Source organism: Thrips palmi, unplaced genomic scaffold, assembly GCF_012932325.1.
Source record: "Thrips palmi isolate BJ-2018 unplaced genomic scaffold, TpBJ-2018v1 HiC_scaffold_19, whole genome shotgun sequence".
NCBI lineage: Eukaryota > Metazoa > Arthropoda > Insecta > Thysanoptera > Thripidae > Thrips > Thrips palmi.
Window position 1 is genome coordinate 2,996,812 of NW_023144628.1, and position 15,856 is coordinate 3,012,667.

The window sequence follows — 15,856 nt, forward strand, 5'->3', positions numbered from 1 at the left end:
TCTCATGCCGCTTGCATCGGGTCATCTCGCCGCTCCGTTTCACCCCGAGTCGATCCCGCCCCGCCCCGCCCCGCCCCGCCCCGGCCCTGCTGGTTCCGCTGGGTTCCGCTGGGTTCCACACGGTCGATGCGTTTCAATAACACTCGCTTTGCAGCAAACTTCTTCCCGGCGAACAATGCGGTGACGTGGGGCGGCGCCCATTGGGGCCTCGCTGAGTAATTAAAAGTTATGGCTGCTCCCCCCTCCCCACTACCCCACCCACCCCGTCGACCCACCACTCCCCCCTCGCCTTTTTCGTCCCGGGCAACCGGAAATTCGACACACATTAATTGGAACCGTACTGTGCGCGGATATATAGTTTCAGAAGATAATTGATCCTCCTCACCCTTCGAGCCTCTCCTTGGAAGGGTGAAGGCCGAAGAGTGCACGGACGGGTCTGGCAGCCAGCAGGGAGGAGCCTTCCATCGAGGAAGGCGGGCAGTGGGGGCCCAGCCTGGCAGCAGACTTTCTAGAGTCATTTTCGTCGTTCTGTTTCTCTCGCACCTGAGGTGTGCCCTTTGAGTCCGAGAGAGACGAAGGGCGTCCCACAGGTGTGGGAGAGACAGACAGACGAAAACGGCTCTCGGAATCAGCCTGCAGAGTACGACTGATCGGCGTGTAGCCGACAGTGGGCATGTTCTAAGGGCGGGAAAAGCGCGGCCGCCGTCGACACGGCCTGCCCGTCGGCCTGCCCTCGCAGAGAGCACGCCGTCGCGAGTACGTACACTGTGGCCTCGGACGGCCCGCGTGCCCACTGTTAATTACTCTCCTGGCCGCGTGACGTGCGGTGCGTGCAACGCGGCGCAACGCGTGTCACGCCGTGTCACGCCGCGAGAGCGCGTCCGCTTTTCCCCCTCCCCGGCGAATTAAAGGAGCGCACATGGGGGAAGGCCTGATCGTGTTACGTCCGGAAGGGCTGGCAGGCTGACTGCCCGGCTGCCTGTCTGGCGGGCTGGGGGGCTGGGGGGCTGGAGGGGCCGACGCCGACATGCCACACGGGCCAAGGGCCGGCGGGGTGCCCTGGGGCAAACCCTGGGGGGGCCGCGGCCCAGACCCGGGGGACACCCCTTCCTCCTCGCGGCCTCGCCGGCCTGCCCTGCCGGCCTGCTGGCCGAGACGAGGCGAGCTAATGGCGGCGTCCGGGACTCGTCCGGGACGTGAAATCGTACTCCTCGACGTCCTTCCGGACCGCCACGCCCCGCCCCCCTACCGACCTCCTCGTCGGCGACTCCTCTAATTTTGTCCCCCCGACAGAGCGTGGCCGTGCCGTGTCGAACCGCACCGCCGGCCGCGCCCGCCCTGTACTTGTCCACAAGGACGACGCCTGCTCTTGACGTCCTGCTCGCCCTGCCCATCCTGGTCGTCCTGCTCGTCCTGCTCGTCGGCCGTGTTGTCGCTGGTGCGACTTTCTTACCCCGGGCAGGATCTATTCCCGCCATGCGGCGCGGCGCGGCACGGCACGGCACGGTCGTTCATTCCTGGCCGCAAATAATTACACAGCCGACATTCTGGCTGTTGGCGGTGGCGCGGCGGCGCGGCGGCGCGACTGCAGGGGAGGCGGATTGGGGGATTGGGGGGCGGTGACAGTGCGGCATCGCTCTGCGAATAATCAGTCGGGCCGAAGTCACTCAGGGCTGCAGGGGCAATAAAGGCGGGGGGGGGGGGGTGCGTGTCGGAGTGCGTGGAGGAGGCCGCCGCCGTGCGCCGCCGCGTGGAGTCTCCGGAATGCTCGAGGCAGACGGAGAGGTGTTGTAATAAAGCAAGAGGAAGTTGGGGGGGGGGGGGGGGAGGGGCGTGCTTCTGTTTCAGCGCGCCGCCCCTGCTGCTGCTCTCATCCTCTCATCTCGCGACGAGCCTGGGAGGAGCGAGGAGGAGTCAACCGAGACAAAAGTTTTAATTTCTTTTCCATACTACGATGAAAAGGAACGGAACAAACATCCGCTCACGGTGGGAGCTCCGGGCTCCTGGGTCGCGGGGGAGTGGGGGGAGTGGGGGGGGGGGGGTATCTAGACGTAGCGCAACACGGACCCGGCTTCCCAATGAAAGTTGCGAGGAAGGGGATTCAGCTCGATAGAAACTCGCTGGCGGTACGCGGGCGCCACCTTCGACACCCTTCGACCCGCGATTTCACTCCACATTCACATTCAGATTCGAAAGGGACGCGGGGACGGGGACACTCGGCGCACAGTGGCGCAGCACGGCGTAAAGGAGGCGCTGGAGGTCGTCGAGGCCCTCATCCTGGAGAGGCGCTCTCTCCCCGCAGCACGGTCCGTGCCAGGCCAGGGCGGCCAGGGCGGCCAGAGCGGCCAGGGCGCGAGCGTCCCGTCAGCGCGACCCTCCTCGATGCGGGTATGGCACACCGCCTGCACCCGAGGAGCGCTTCTTGGTGCCGTCTCTCTCGCACTCGCGGGTCGCGGCGGAGCGGCGCGAGAGAGACGGAGCGAGCGTCACGGCGCTCGCCGAGGCCTTCGCCGGCATGCCCGCTGCAGCGAGTTTGCGCCGCTCAATTAAGGTGTTTATCGAGTGGCGGGGACTGAGTGGGGCCGCGTCTGGCCACGCCACTGGAGAGTCTGCCGGTCGCTGCGAGTCGATTAATTTCGTCGCTGTCTCTGTCGGCGGAAACGACTCTCAGTCTGCAGTGCAGCGGTGGCAGCGGAGGCGGCGCGGCGGCGCGCAAAGGCAGACTGTGTCCCCGCGTGCGGAGTTTCCCCGTGCGGCGCGCTGTGTTATTGGCCCGTCGTCGCACACGCCGCGGAGGGGCGCCGCGGGGGCGGGGCAGCGCCGCCTGGGTGCGCGCACTGGAAAAACCTCCGCACCGCCACGGCCGACACGGGGAGTTGCCTTTATTCAGTCCCCCGCAGTCGCTGACTCGCAGAGCCACTGGCAGAAGGGCGCGGAGCCCAGCCGCACGTTGGGCAATAACACTGTTTGTCACACAGCAAAAAGGCGAAACAAAAACCAAACTGTTTGCTCCGCACCTTTTTCTTGTCACTTCATCACCGGAATTAACATTTCCCCCGCCCGCTGCACACTCCGCGCTCCGCCCGCCCTGGACGTGGGTGGACCGTGATTTTTTCTCGTTTCATTTTCGCCGCGCGACCAGACGTGTGAAGACCGTCATTAATATTCAGCTGACCCCTCTCCCTCCCCCTCCCCTCGGCGCGTGAAATTCCATTTGAACCGGGACGAGCGAGCCGTGGGGCCATCCGGGGCCGTGCCGCGCCATCCGGCCCGCGGCGACGGCGTGGCTCGAGGCAGTGCGTGGCCTGACAGTGTAGGCGAGCGTGTTTGACAAATTGCTCCGAAGCGGCAGAAATCCTCGCTTTGAATCACTGCGACTGCCACTCCCACGAACCGCTATCTGGTGACCGGGGCGACCAGGCGGGACAGGGTGAGCGAGAGAGAGAGAGAGAGAGAGAGAGAGAGAGAGAGAGAGAGAGAGAGAGAGAGAGAGAGAGAGAGAGAGAGAGAGAGAGAGAGAGAGAGAGAGAGAGAGAGGCTGCTCAGCGGCGCACCGCATGCGTCCTGGAGGAGTGGCCCCGGATCCCTTCCAGCCCATCAGTGGCGGTGCGGCTCCTGGAACCCTGAAACCCTGGAACGCCGGGATCAGTCTGGCGAATCAGCCCGGCCGCACTGTGCCCGCCACCACGGCGTGCCACCGTTTCTCCAGCCACACGGCCTTGCGCGCCTTGCGCACGGCCGCACCGACGGGCGGGCCGGGCCGGCCGGGCCTTGGGCGGCAAGGACTCCCCGCCGGGACTGCGCGGCAGGCGCGGGCCATGGCTCAAAGCGAGGGGGATCATGTTGTCCCGGGCGTATTGATGGCCCAACTCCAGCAACTCCAGCAGCGACACCTCACGAGGGTCTCGCCCACTGCGGCGAATGGATTAGTAGTTACCTTAGTTTCGGTCGCGGCTCAATCACTAAGCAATAACCGCCTAAACCTTGCCGAGCTGGCAGAGCCGGCCCGGCAGCCAACCATTAATCCTTGTTTCACAATTCACCTGTGCGCCGGACAGGCTCGACTGGCGCGCCTCCTAGCTTGGGCGAGGTGTTGAATGTACACATTCAGAGCGGGCCGGCCCAGCCCGGCCCACGCCCGAGGTGGCCTCGTGAGCTAGGCCAAGGCTGGCCAAGGCTGGCCACGGCCTGGACGAGGCTTGCCGAGGGACGCAACAGATTGGCCGGGGCTGCGGTGTGGGGAGGGGGGGGGAAGGGCTGTTATTGGGCCAAGGCGCGCAAAGGAGTGCGGTCCTGGCCCTTTGGCCGGCACACTGGCGGCACACTGGCGGCACACACGCCCAGAAAAAAAGACAAAAACGAATCTGGTTCGGCAAAAAGACTGCGCTGAAGTGGCGTATGGGAGATTGCAGCGCTCGAGCGGTCCAGGATCGCTTCAATCTGTGCAGCGAGAGGGCACCGCGCCACCGCAAAATATTGGTTGGGAATGCGTGTGGTGCTCAGAATGGACGATAATGTGGAATCTTTCCCTCTCTCCCTCGCACCGCCTCCGGCCTGCCCCAACCCTTCTCCCTCCAGGGGGTCCTCCAGCTGGCTGCCGCGCTGCCGCTCCCCGCAGCGAGACTCCCCTCCTTATCTCCCCCCGGCCAAGCCACCCCGGAGGTCCCCCTCCTCCCTCGCCCCTTTTCGGTGCGACGCCGGCGCTGCTTACAGTTTGCTCGGCGCAGTTACATTTGTTTGCGCGGGACGCGACGGTGCGGGACTTTGGAAGGCTCTCCCGAAGACGCTTCGCCTCGCCTCGCCTCGCCGGCTGGGCCGGCCCGCCTCTCCGTTTCATCATTTCCAGCGAGAACACACCGCGTGGCCTGATCCGCTGATCCACCCGTAAGTCGCAAGGGCGCAGAGTCCCCGCTGCCGCGCTGCCGCGCTGCCACCAGAGACCTCTCAGGCGTCCGGGACGTCTTAAGACCTTCCTCTGTCTCGAGTATGCCATATCCAACACTCGTTTGGGAGCAGTAGCGCGCCAAAATTGACAAGTGTGCGTCCGACCCAAAGCGGGAAACCGTACCCCCTCAAGGGGTGGGCGGTCCTTCTTGGACCTTCCGCATTCGCATGCCTCTCTTACGAAGTGCGATTCCCCGTCCGTTCGTCTGTCTGTCTGTCTGTCTGTCTGTCTGTCTGTCTGTCTGTCTGTCTGTCTGTCTGTCTGTCGGTCTGTCTGTCTGTCTGTCTGTCTGTCGCACTCGGTGACTTCTCCACCTCAACGTCGTTCGTTTCGTCTTCCCCCGGGCAGCACGAGGTTCGCGCGCAGAGTCCTCGTGGCTCGGCGTGGCTCGACGGGAACGGAGCCGCTCAGTGGGGTTGGTCCGGCGCGCGTGTCTCTTTGTGCAGTTGTTGTTGTAAAAGAAAGGGGAACCCCCCTCCCCCTCCCCCTCCCCCCCCTCCGGCGCGGCCAGAGAATGAGACGCTCGCCGACATTCCCCCTCAGTGCGTCAAATGTGCGGAACGCGGCAACGCGGCGACGCGGGGAGGAAATGTCACGGGCATGATGATTTTTCTAGTGGCCGCGTCGGCAGTATGCCAGTGCACTGCCTGCCGGTTAGTGCGTGGCGAATCGGCCGGCATTTCCATATTTATATTCGCGTGTCTTCACTCATTCGTGCAATCGTGCGCATCGCGTGCATTCGTTGCGGCACGCGTAACAAAGGGGCGGCCGGCTCACAGACAGACAGGCAGACAGACAGACAGACGGACAGACAGTCAGACAGACAGACAGACAGACAGACAGACAGACAGACGGACAGACAGACAGTCAGATAGACAGACAGACAGACAGACAGACAGACAGACAGACAGACAGACAGACAGACAGACAGACAGACAGACAGACAGACAGACAGACAGACAGACGGCAGCCAGGCAGGCGGCCGCACAGCCAGGACGGCCAGCAGAACGCCTGTCATCGTCGGGATAGGCACCCCGCCGGGCGCGCGAGCATCGCACGGCCAGGTTGGCCTACCCGCCATTACCATTACCACTAAAGGCTAAACCCCACATGATCGTGATCGTATGCCATAGGCCGGGCGCCATGGACCGGGCAGCATGCTGCGATGCTGCTAGTGGCGGCGCGGCGCGGCCTTTGCTCGTGGTCTCCAAAACGACTTGTGCGAACCGAAGAAGCGAATTGGCCGCTCCCTCTGCTGGCGCTGCCGCCGCGCTGTGTGTCGGAGCGTGCAGATTCTCGACCGAGCCACAGAGGCGGAGCGAGTCGGGGCGGAGCGGAGCCACTGTGATTCTACCCAGTGCTGGGCCCTGGGCAGTGGAGGCAAGCCCTTCGCAAAGCGTGCCGTGCCGAGCCGGGCCTTGTTTGCCGCCGGCTTACTTTCCTCGTAGAATCAAAGCGCTGATTTTTCCGCATCGGCCTGGCCAATCAAACGACGTCGGGCACGGCAAATAAATCCCTCCGGCGCCCCCGCCGCCTCCGCCTTCCTTTGGGGCCTCGTCTTCCTTCTGCCCTTCGTCCTCGCCGCCCCGCCCCGCCCCGCCGCTTCCAATCCCCGGCCAGGTAGAGCAAACTCACTCTATATCCTGCCTTTGGTGACTGTGGAGTTGGACCAATCTGGCAGCGTCGTGGAACAACAACAACAACACCGACAACAACTACAACAACAAAAACAAAAACAACAACAACAACACCGACGGCGAGGGTGGCGGCAAGTGGTGGTGGTGGTGATGATGGCGTCGGTGAAAATAATGCGTAAAACTAAGACGTCAAAGAAACAGCATTGAAACACGCTGAGCAAACCCCGCGTCGGCGATAACGCAGTTCTCCGGGTGCAGGGTGGCGGTGGTGGCGGACCAGGCGGCAAAGCGGCAATTGACGCTATTACCTCAACACTGACCCTGGACGGAGCGAGGCGCCGAAGGAGGCGCTCTAGGTCATGACGGGTGTCTGGGCCTCGGGGCACGCCACCACACCGCCATGAGGTGGAGCGTGCCGACGTCCGCCCCGCCCGGCGCCTGTCTCTCCAGCAGACGGAGCCCACTTTTCTGCGTTGTGCGTTCTCCCCTCGGTTCTTCCTCTAATATAAACCACCCTGCTCCACGACTCGTGGTGCCCCTCGTATTTCCCGGTGTGCGTTCGAGCCGAGCCGTGCCGCCACGCCGTGCCGCCACGCCGTGCCGCCACGCCACGCCAAGCCACGACGGGGCCGCGTCCCCAAGCGCCGCCGCGCGCTCCCGACGTGCATGCCCATTCCGAACACAGTGCTGGCTCGCCGCTCTGTCTCTCTCGCTCCGCCACGCCGCTACGCGCAGGCCGCGCGAGTGCGAGAGAGACGGCTGGTCGGCTCGGGTTCGGCTCGTCGAGGGAGCGCGACGTGCATGCGCCGCCGAACCGCCGCACCGTGCCAGCTGCTATGGCGAATTGCTGCTGCGAATTTGCCTGCTGGCGTTCGGGCTGTCGTTACATGAATGGCGCGCGGGCTTTCTAATCAACGCCCTCTTTCTGCTCCTTCTCCTTCTCCCTCTCGGGGCGACTTCGTGCCACTCTGCGCGGCCCCGGCCTGGCCCGGCCTGGCCCCGGCGTCCTTGACAAGGCCCAGGGCGGCCGGAAGGGCCCAGGACCGGCCCGGCCAGGGCAAGGCGGGGCGAGCCGGGCCGAGCCGGGGAAGGAACGAGTTTGCTGATTCCACTCCGCGCTCTGCGCGAGGCGCCGCGAACCCGGCCGCGTTTTATGACTTTCGTTTCGCTGATTTTATGGTCGGCCAGTTGTTTTTCAGTGGAGGCAGCAGCCGCCCGACTTCTGTCGCCATCCAGAATGACGCAGTCGACGGAGTCGAAACGATCAAAGGCCCCCGGCGGCAGTTCAAAAGTCGACAACGTAGTGCCGACATTTCGGCGCTGTGGAAAAACCTCGAAAACATGGAAAACCCGCGAGCTCAGAAGGAAAGTATAATAAAGTGTCGACCTCAGCGCAGGACAGAATAGACAGACTTCTTAGATAAGGTGGTGGCGCCGCCAGGCAGCCAGGAAGGGGAGAAAATCGAGGTGGGCATGTATGAGGGGAAGATAAGGTAGGTGCTAGGGCGGGGTAGATTGAGATCCTCATGTCGGAGCAGAAAATTGAAAAAAAAAGGGTGGGGTGGGGGTTGCGTCCCGGGGACCTGGGGCCCGCGCAGAAAGGGGGCGCGCGGGTCTCTCTTCTCTGGCAGCAGAAACAGCGAGCCGAAACCGCTGGCGTCTTTCTTCTCTTCTCCCCGGATTCGTTTTTCGTTTCGCCGAAACGCTTGGCGACGCTTGGCGAGCACCAATCTTGCGCCGCATTCAATCCGCTCTCAAATTCACGGTAGCGTGGACAGGATGAGAGAGAGAGAGAGAGAGAGAGAGAGAGAGAGAGAGAGAGAGAGAGAGAGAGAGAGAGAGAGAGAGAGAGAGAGAGAGAGAGAGAGGGGGGCCGCTGGCTGGCCTAATGGGTGGGCAACTACCCCATCACTCCGCCTCTCAAAGCCCTTTTAGGCCAGGCAAGTGGTGCGCCGAAATCGCTCGGTACAGCGGTGGGCAGGCAGGGCCGGGCAGGACCCTGCATTGTCTCTTCGATTTCAGCGCACAAAAGTCGTGCCATGCTCGTGGAGGCCGTGGCCCCGCCCGTCGTTGCAGTCCAACGGGCTGAGGGTGAAAATCGCGTCGGCGCTTTCGCCCGGCCGGGCGGCAGCAGGCCAGGCCGGCCCCTGAGGACTGCACTCGCTGTGCTCGCCGGAGTCCATTCGCAGACTCCAGTGGAGGCGACCACGGCCGCGCCACGGCCGGCCGCGCGGCGAGAAACACTTCCAGGCGAACAACACCCGCGGGCTGGCCTGCAGGGCCCCGCGCCCTGCGCGCCCAGGGCCGCCCTCGCTGCAAAAGAGTGTTCGCGGAGTGGCGGCGAGGCGAGGCTGGGCCGGATAAGAGCGCGCCAAAAGTCGGAGCGGCAGCAGAGGGCTTTTCGCTCTCCGCGTCGCGCCGCGTCGTTTCGGTCTGCAGACGGCGTCGTGCCGAGTCGCGCCAAGTCAAACGAGTGGACGAGACGGCGATCAAACTCGGCGCGGCTTGACCTGCCGCCCCGCCACCACTCGCCACCTCGGCGCCCAGGTTTTTCTCTTCCCCCAAAAGAAGATGAAGAAAGGAAAGCTGAAAGCATGGGGCAAAGGATGAATGTTTTTTTTTTAGCCTGGCTGCTTTTGATATGGCCGCGGGAGGACGCATTCGTCGTCTGCTCGCGTGGGGCGTGGGCGGCGTGGGCGGCGTGGGCCTGGTGGCATGGCGGAGCGTTGGCGGAAGCGGCGCCTACTCGCCATGCTGCTCGCTATGCTCGCCCCGCGACCCCGGGGCCGCTACGCCGCTCGCTACGCCGCGACCCGCGCTGCGACAGGCGCTAGTTTGCCGCTTGTTGTCCTTGTTGCCGTCCTTGCCGCGGCCCTTTCCTCCAAGACGCGGCGGCGCGGTGACGTCTGCCCGGGGGCCCCGGGGGCGCGTGGTGTGGGGCCTCGGGGGAGCCCCGCTGGCGGCGGGGTGGCTCCTGAATGGAGGCAAATGATGTATTGCCGCCCGGCACCTCCCCACCCCTCCTTTTCACTCGACTGGCCGAGGCGAGCCGACCGGCCACTATAAGCCTATAAAGCCCATCACCCCCACCATTCTTCTTGCCGCGGCAAACGGCGGGGCTGCGGCCGGCCGGCCGTCTGGCGGCCCACCGGCCCACCCGCGTGGACCGGCCAGCCACCAACCCCACCCCACCACGCCACGCCACGCCACGCCTCTCCGCCGCCAGGGGCGCCAACTAAATGGAGTACTCGGAGTTTTATTTCAATTTCAAATTCTAATTATTTGACTTTCAACGAGCGCGGGGCCGAGGCGGCGGCGGCGAGGCCCGCCGCAAAAGAAAGTGATACAGCCAGCCGGGGAAATGCGGAAGGGGAGCAGTGGAAGGCGGTGGAAGGCCGCCCTGGTGCCGCCCTGGTGCCGCCCTGGTGCCGCCCTGGTGCCGCCCTGGTGCCGCCCTGGGGCCGCCCGGCAGCGCTTTCAAAGCCAAGTAGGGCGCGCCGGCACAAAGCTCCGATACATGGGTAATTGATACTGGTGGGGGCAAGACTACGGCCTGGACGGCCCACTGGTTGGGCCACAGCACAGCCCGGGGCGCGGCCTGCAAGACAGTCCTGCCTAACCCACCAGGCCGCCCAGCCGGCCCAGTCTACCTCCGGTTGGGCTTCACCAGGCTTCACCTGACGGCTGGCTGGGTCACCCCCACCCTCGTCGGGACTGAGAGAGAGGAGAGAGAGAGAGAGAGAGAGAGAGAGAGAGAGAGAGAGAGAGAGAGAAAAAGAGGGAGGGGGGAGGGGGGAGAGAGAAGGGGAGAGAGAACCACACAAAGCCCAGCGGGGTCTTATCTCATCATACGAAAGGACCGGCGTGGCGCGGCCCGGTGGCCCGGCGGGCTGGCACAGTCAAGGAGTCTGATCCGGGTATTGATTCTGCTGCGGGTGCGCCCGCGGTGCAAGGTTGCAGCGATAAGACGAAAATGCTGATAAGGTTTCCCCCAATCTCGTGATCAAACTGATGGACCCAACCGAAACCGAAGGAAATTTCGCCCCCACGGTGCACCCGGAAAACTTGGATCTTTTCCCTAGAAAATGGGCTGGCGACTTTCGAATGTTCTTTCATGGACGAAGGAGCTGGGTGCGAGCGAAGCCAGCCCACGCTGGCTAAGCACTGCCTACTGTGCAGTGTTTGATAATGCCGTCGCAAACGTGGTGTACACTTTGCAAAAGTTCCAAGAGCGCGGAGGGCCCGTCGCGCGTGTATGATGAGACTAAACCGGTGTGTGGGGGATTCAAAAGTAGTTGTCCCGAAAGACGGAAGGGACTGCTCTCCGGTTAAAACAGCGGTTCTCAACCTTTCTCGGCTCGCGACCCCAAATTTGAAGCCAAAAATTTCCGCGACCCCCAGGAAAAATTTCGCGACCCCACGGGACCCCTCCTTTAATATGCCACGGCGTCTGATCCGAGGCGGGCATTTTGCTCCCTCAACGGGCAACTGGTCTTTGGACCTTCCTTTAGCATGCCTTTGTTACGGAGTGCAATTATCAGTCTTAGTTTGGGAGCAGTATTGTCTCAAAGTTGGCCAAAACGCTCAGAAATGTCTATGAAAAATCGTGTTTTGGGCTGATTTTAAGCAGCCACAGCGTCTGATCCCAGGCGGGCATTTTGCTCCCTCAACGGGCAGTTGGTCTTTGGACCTTCCTTTAGCATGCCTCTGTTACGGAGTGCGATTATCAGTCTTAGTTTGGGAGCAGTATTGTCTCAAAGTTGGCCGAAACGGTCAGCAGTGTCTTTGAAAAATCGTGTTTTGGGCCGATTTTAAGCAGCCACTGCGTCTGATCCGAGGCGGGTATTTTGCTCCCTCAACGGGCAGTTGGTCTTTGGACCTTTCTTTAGCATGCCTTTGTTACGGAGTGCAATTATCAGTCTTAGTTTAAGAGCAGTATTGTCTCAAAGTTGGCCGAAACGCTCAGAAATGTCTATGAAAAATCGTGTTTTGGGCCGATTTTAAGCAGCCACTGCGTCTGATCCGAGGCGGGCATTTTGCTCCCTCAACGGGCAATTGGTCTTTGGACCTTCCTTTAGCATGCCTTTGTTACGGAGTGCGATTATCAGTCTTAGTTTGGGAGCAGTATTGTCTCAAAGTTGACCAAAATAGTCACAACGATTTTTCAAAGACACTTGCGACTGTTTTGATCGACTTTGAGACAATACTGCTCCCAAACTAAGACTGATAATCGCACTCCGTAACAAAGGCATGCTAAAGGAAGGTCCAAAGACCAATTGCCCGTTGAGGGAGCAAAATGCCCGCCTCGGATCAGACGCAGTGGCTGCTTAAAATCGGCCAAAAACACGATTTTTCATAGACATTTCTGAGCGTTTCGGCCAACTTTGAGACAATACTGCTCCCAAACTAAGACTGATAATTGCACTCCGTAACAAAGGCATGCTAAAGGAAGGTCCAAAGACCGATTGCCCGTTGAGGGAGCAAAATGCCCGCCTCGGATCAGACGTAGTGGCTGCTTAAAATCGACCTAAAACACGACCCCAGCATCGCCGCGACCCCTTAAAAAAATTTCGCGACCCCGCTTGGGGTCGCGACCCTAAGGTTGAGAACCACTGGGTTAAAACCTGCCCCACCCCGCATGCGCGCTGGGCGCGCCGGGCGCGGTGCGGCGCCGTGTCAGGCCTTTCGCTCACAACAAGCAGGCCGTGAGCGCGCACGCAACGGCACGCCCAGGCACGCCGCTCCTCCCGGCAAGTTCCGTCGAGGACCGGGCCAACCGGGGCCGAGCTCTGTGCGCGCCCTGCGTGGCCCTGTGCTCACCCTCCACCTCAAACACCGCCAGCGCCAGCAGGCTCCGTTGTGAGCCCCCCCCCCCCCCTTCCCCACCATCACCGCACTTTGTTGCGCCCGGACAAACGGAAAATCTTCCCTCATGCGGGCGCTGGAGGTGTTTGAGTCTGCGCAATGTGTGAGTGTGTGTGTGTGAGGGAGAGTGACAGTTGGTGCGTGTGAGTGTGAGTGCTGCACAGCGTGCCATTAGTCCCACCCAGGAAATGAAACACGAGAAGAGAGCTGGTTGTGGGTTCGCGCCTCTCCAGCGGCGGAAGCGCTACCACTACACTGCTTTGTGTTGTTGGTCACAGCGCGTGCATGCACACTGCACTGCAAACCCGGGGCGCCCCTAAGGCGTGGGCGCAGCACCGCACACAGCGTCGCTCACCGAGGCGGCCGCACACACCGAGCGCGCCCCGCCGGGCTGGCGGTCTGTTTGCAGTGTGGGCCCCTTACACCCTCGAGTGTCGCGGGCTGGCCCGGCCGGATGACGCCCTGGCATCCCGCCCCGCCCCGCCCCGCACACGAGTGGTGCCCTCGTGTCTCGCCTTGTTGACCCGCTTGTTAGCAGCCCCTCCCGGGCTGGGCCTCTTCCCCACGATACTTTTTACTATTTTGGCATGGTGCGACATGGGAGACGTTGTGCCGGAGTGTCGCGTGGTGAGCAGGCCCAGGCCCAGGCCCAGGCCCAGGCCGGCCGGCCCCGACCGGCTCGCACTCTCCCAATCCCCGGGCCGAGCACAGCGCTGAGCGGCGCTGTGCCGTAATGACGCGTTCGTCCTCCGAAGGCTCCGAAGGCACCGAAGGTGGCCGAGCAAGTTGGCAGGCCTGCTTGGGGCCTCGACGGGGCGGGCCGAACGGACGAATGGCCGAACTCGCTGCCGAGGCGCGTCTCTCCATAATTAAGGGTCCATTTAATGCTGTAATTACACACCGTTCTTTCCGTCCGCTTTCCGAATACTTTGCGCCCGTCGGCACGGCCAGGCCACGGCCAGGCGGATGGAGCGGGGCTGCCGAGGCCCCCGCGTGCAAACACCAAGTTTCAAACAAACGCGGGGCGCGTGCCCCCCCCCCCCCCCGCCAACCTTGCCACGCCTCGACTTATTAATTATAACTCATCCCACCTCGCGGATGCCACCGCCGTAACGTTGAGGTGCCCAGGCCGGCCTGCACAACCAACAGCCAGGGCGTCGGCGGCCACGGTTTGGACGAAGGGCTGAAAGAGACGGGCAGGCCAGGGAGGCACACAGACAGAAGCACTCCAAGACTGCAGTGGCTGCCGTCATCATTGTGCGACCTTGCGCCTGGAGCGACCGCCGTCAGAATGCGCTCACCGCTGACGAAATATTCCGCCCCCCCTCCAGTGGGGTGGCGGTGGCGGTGCAGCAGGTGCCTTGTTCATGCCAGCCCAGCGCACAACGATGTTGCGGGGCTGCGACGGGGTTTAGGCCGTGCCTCCTCGTTCATGGTTGACATGGTTGCAGAGCGAGTGCGGTGCCCCGCCCCCTCCACCGCGCGCCGCCCCTGCGGTTGGCACGTATTGAAACACGCTGGGAGAGGAATGTCGGTGGAGACGGCGGCCCGTAGGGCCCGCACCACGTGGAACAAGCGTGGAACCACGCACGGCAAGCACGCCGTGGTGCGGGTCCGTCCGTTCGCGGGCCGCGTGGGGCTGGGCCTTAGCCTGCCCGGCACGCCACTGGCTGGCTAATTTCGCCCTGTTAGCGAGCGGAAAGCGTGAAATGGCAGCGCCGCGCTGCGCCGCGCTGCCCCGTGTGGGGCCACCCATCACGGGGGGCTCTCATGCCTCACAGCGCGCGCGGCCAGGCCGGGCCAGCACACCGCAGCGCACTGTTTTACCCCAATTCCGCCCGTTAAGGGAGGAACGTTCTTTGTGGGAATGTATCTGTGCAGCCTTCTAGCGCAGCTTCCAAGCCAGCTTCCAGCGCAGCCTTCGTCCTCCCCGCCGAGCGGTTCAGACGAGTCACTCTGTCTCCCTTGCACCCTTATGGGCAGCCACAACGAGTGCGACAGACCAAAGCGACGAATCTTCCTCTGAGTCGCTCGGCGGCCCTACTTTATTTTGAGTCCAAACTAGCCTGGCCGCAGTGCGCGCGGTGCCGGCGCCGGCCCTCCTAAGCCGCTCGGCTCGGCTCGGCACGGCTCGGCACGGCTCGGCACGGCTCGGCTCGGCCCCGCCTCGCCATTATCACTCGCCTCCGCCGCGGCTCTCTGCCATTCTCACTCTCACCGGAAACAAATCGACGGGGGACTCGTCGGACAAACTTTCGCCCAACTCATCCGGAAAAGTGGCGGCGCGGTGCGGCGCGGTGCGGCGCGGTGCGCGGCCCGGCCGTCCGCATCGATTTGCCCGCTAATTTCCCACCGCGCCGTCGGCGAGACGTCAGTCAGTCCATGGCTGGGTATGTGCTCGGCGGAGCGGCAACACACACACACACACACACACATTGTGGTCTTTTCGGTTCGGTCCTCGGCTCCACAGCCCTCTTTTTGTGCCCGCGCGCTCGGGCTGCTCGGGCTGCTCCGCCGGCTTCTGCTACAGCGCTACAGCATCTCTCGGCGCCGAGCAGGCTGAAGCAGCCGAAGCCGCAGCAGGGCAACTTTGTCGAAGGCGGCGGCGTACTATAGTGCAGGCCCCGGGACGCCGTTATTGCAGTAACTTGAGCGGCCTGCTCATCGCCCCCGCGGCCGCCCCGCCCCGCCCCGCCCCGCCCCGCCCCGTTCACAGTGTACCTTTCGGGGCGCACCTGCCGGCAGCGAACGCTACTGCGTCCGCAAAGTAGGCGCAGGCGCGCAAAGCAATATGCGGCGGCTCGAATAAATTGGCCGTTCAACTCTCGCAGCGCGCCGTTTGGGCGGCGTGGTGCGATGGACTCGGGGGAAGCCTCGCCTGTCGCCAATTTCACAACAATGGAGTGCAAGAAACGGAACTGCGAGTTGGTTATTAATTTGGCGGCCGGGGCGCTTTTCACTCGGCGGCCGCGGCCTCCCCGAGGTGCGCCGTAACACGTCCGGGAAAGCGATGCTAAAAGTTTTTATCGGGGAGGCACCCACCCCACCCCTGGTGCGCCCCACCCCACCCCACCCCACCCTACGCCCTCCGGCACGAACTGCAACAGATGGGCCGGTGCACCCCGATCCGACCTGTGAACCAATTCACTGAGGCGAGTGGGTGAGTGGGTGAGAGAGAGAGAGAGAGAGAGAGAGAGAGAGAGAGAGAGAGAGAGAGAGAGGGGGGGGAAAAAAAGAGGCACAGCGCGCGCGGAACAAGGACAAAAAGAAGGGCTGCTGCGCGTGCGGAAAGCAGTAAACGGCGAAAGCAGAAAAGGAACAGGACGGGCCGACGCGAGGCCGTGGCGTGGCGGGGCCGAGGTGTGGCGGGGAAATTGCGATTCCCTGGAACAACGCGGCGGCGTGGTAG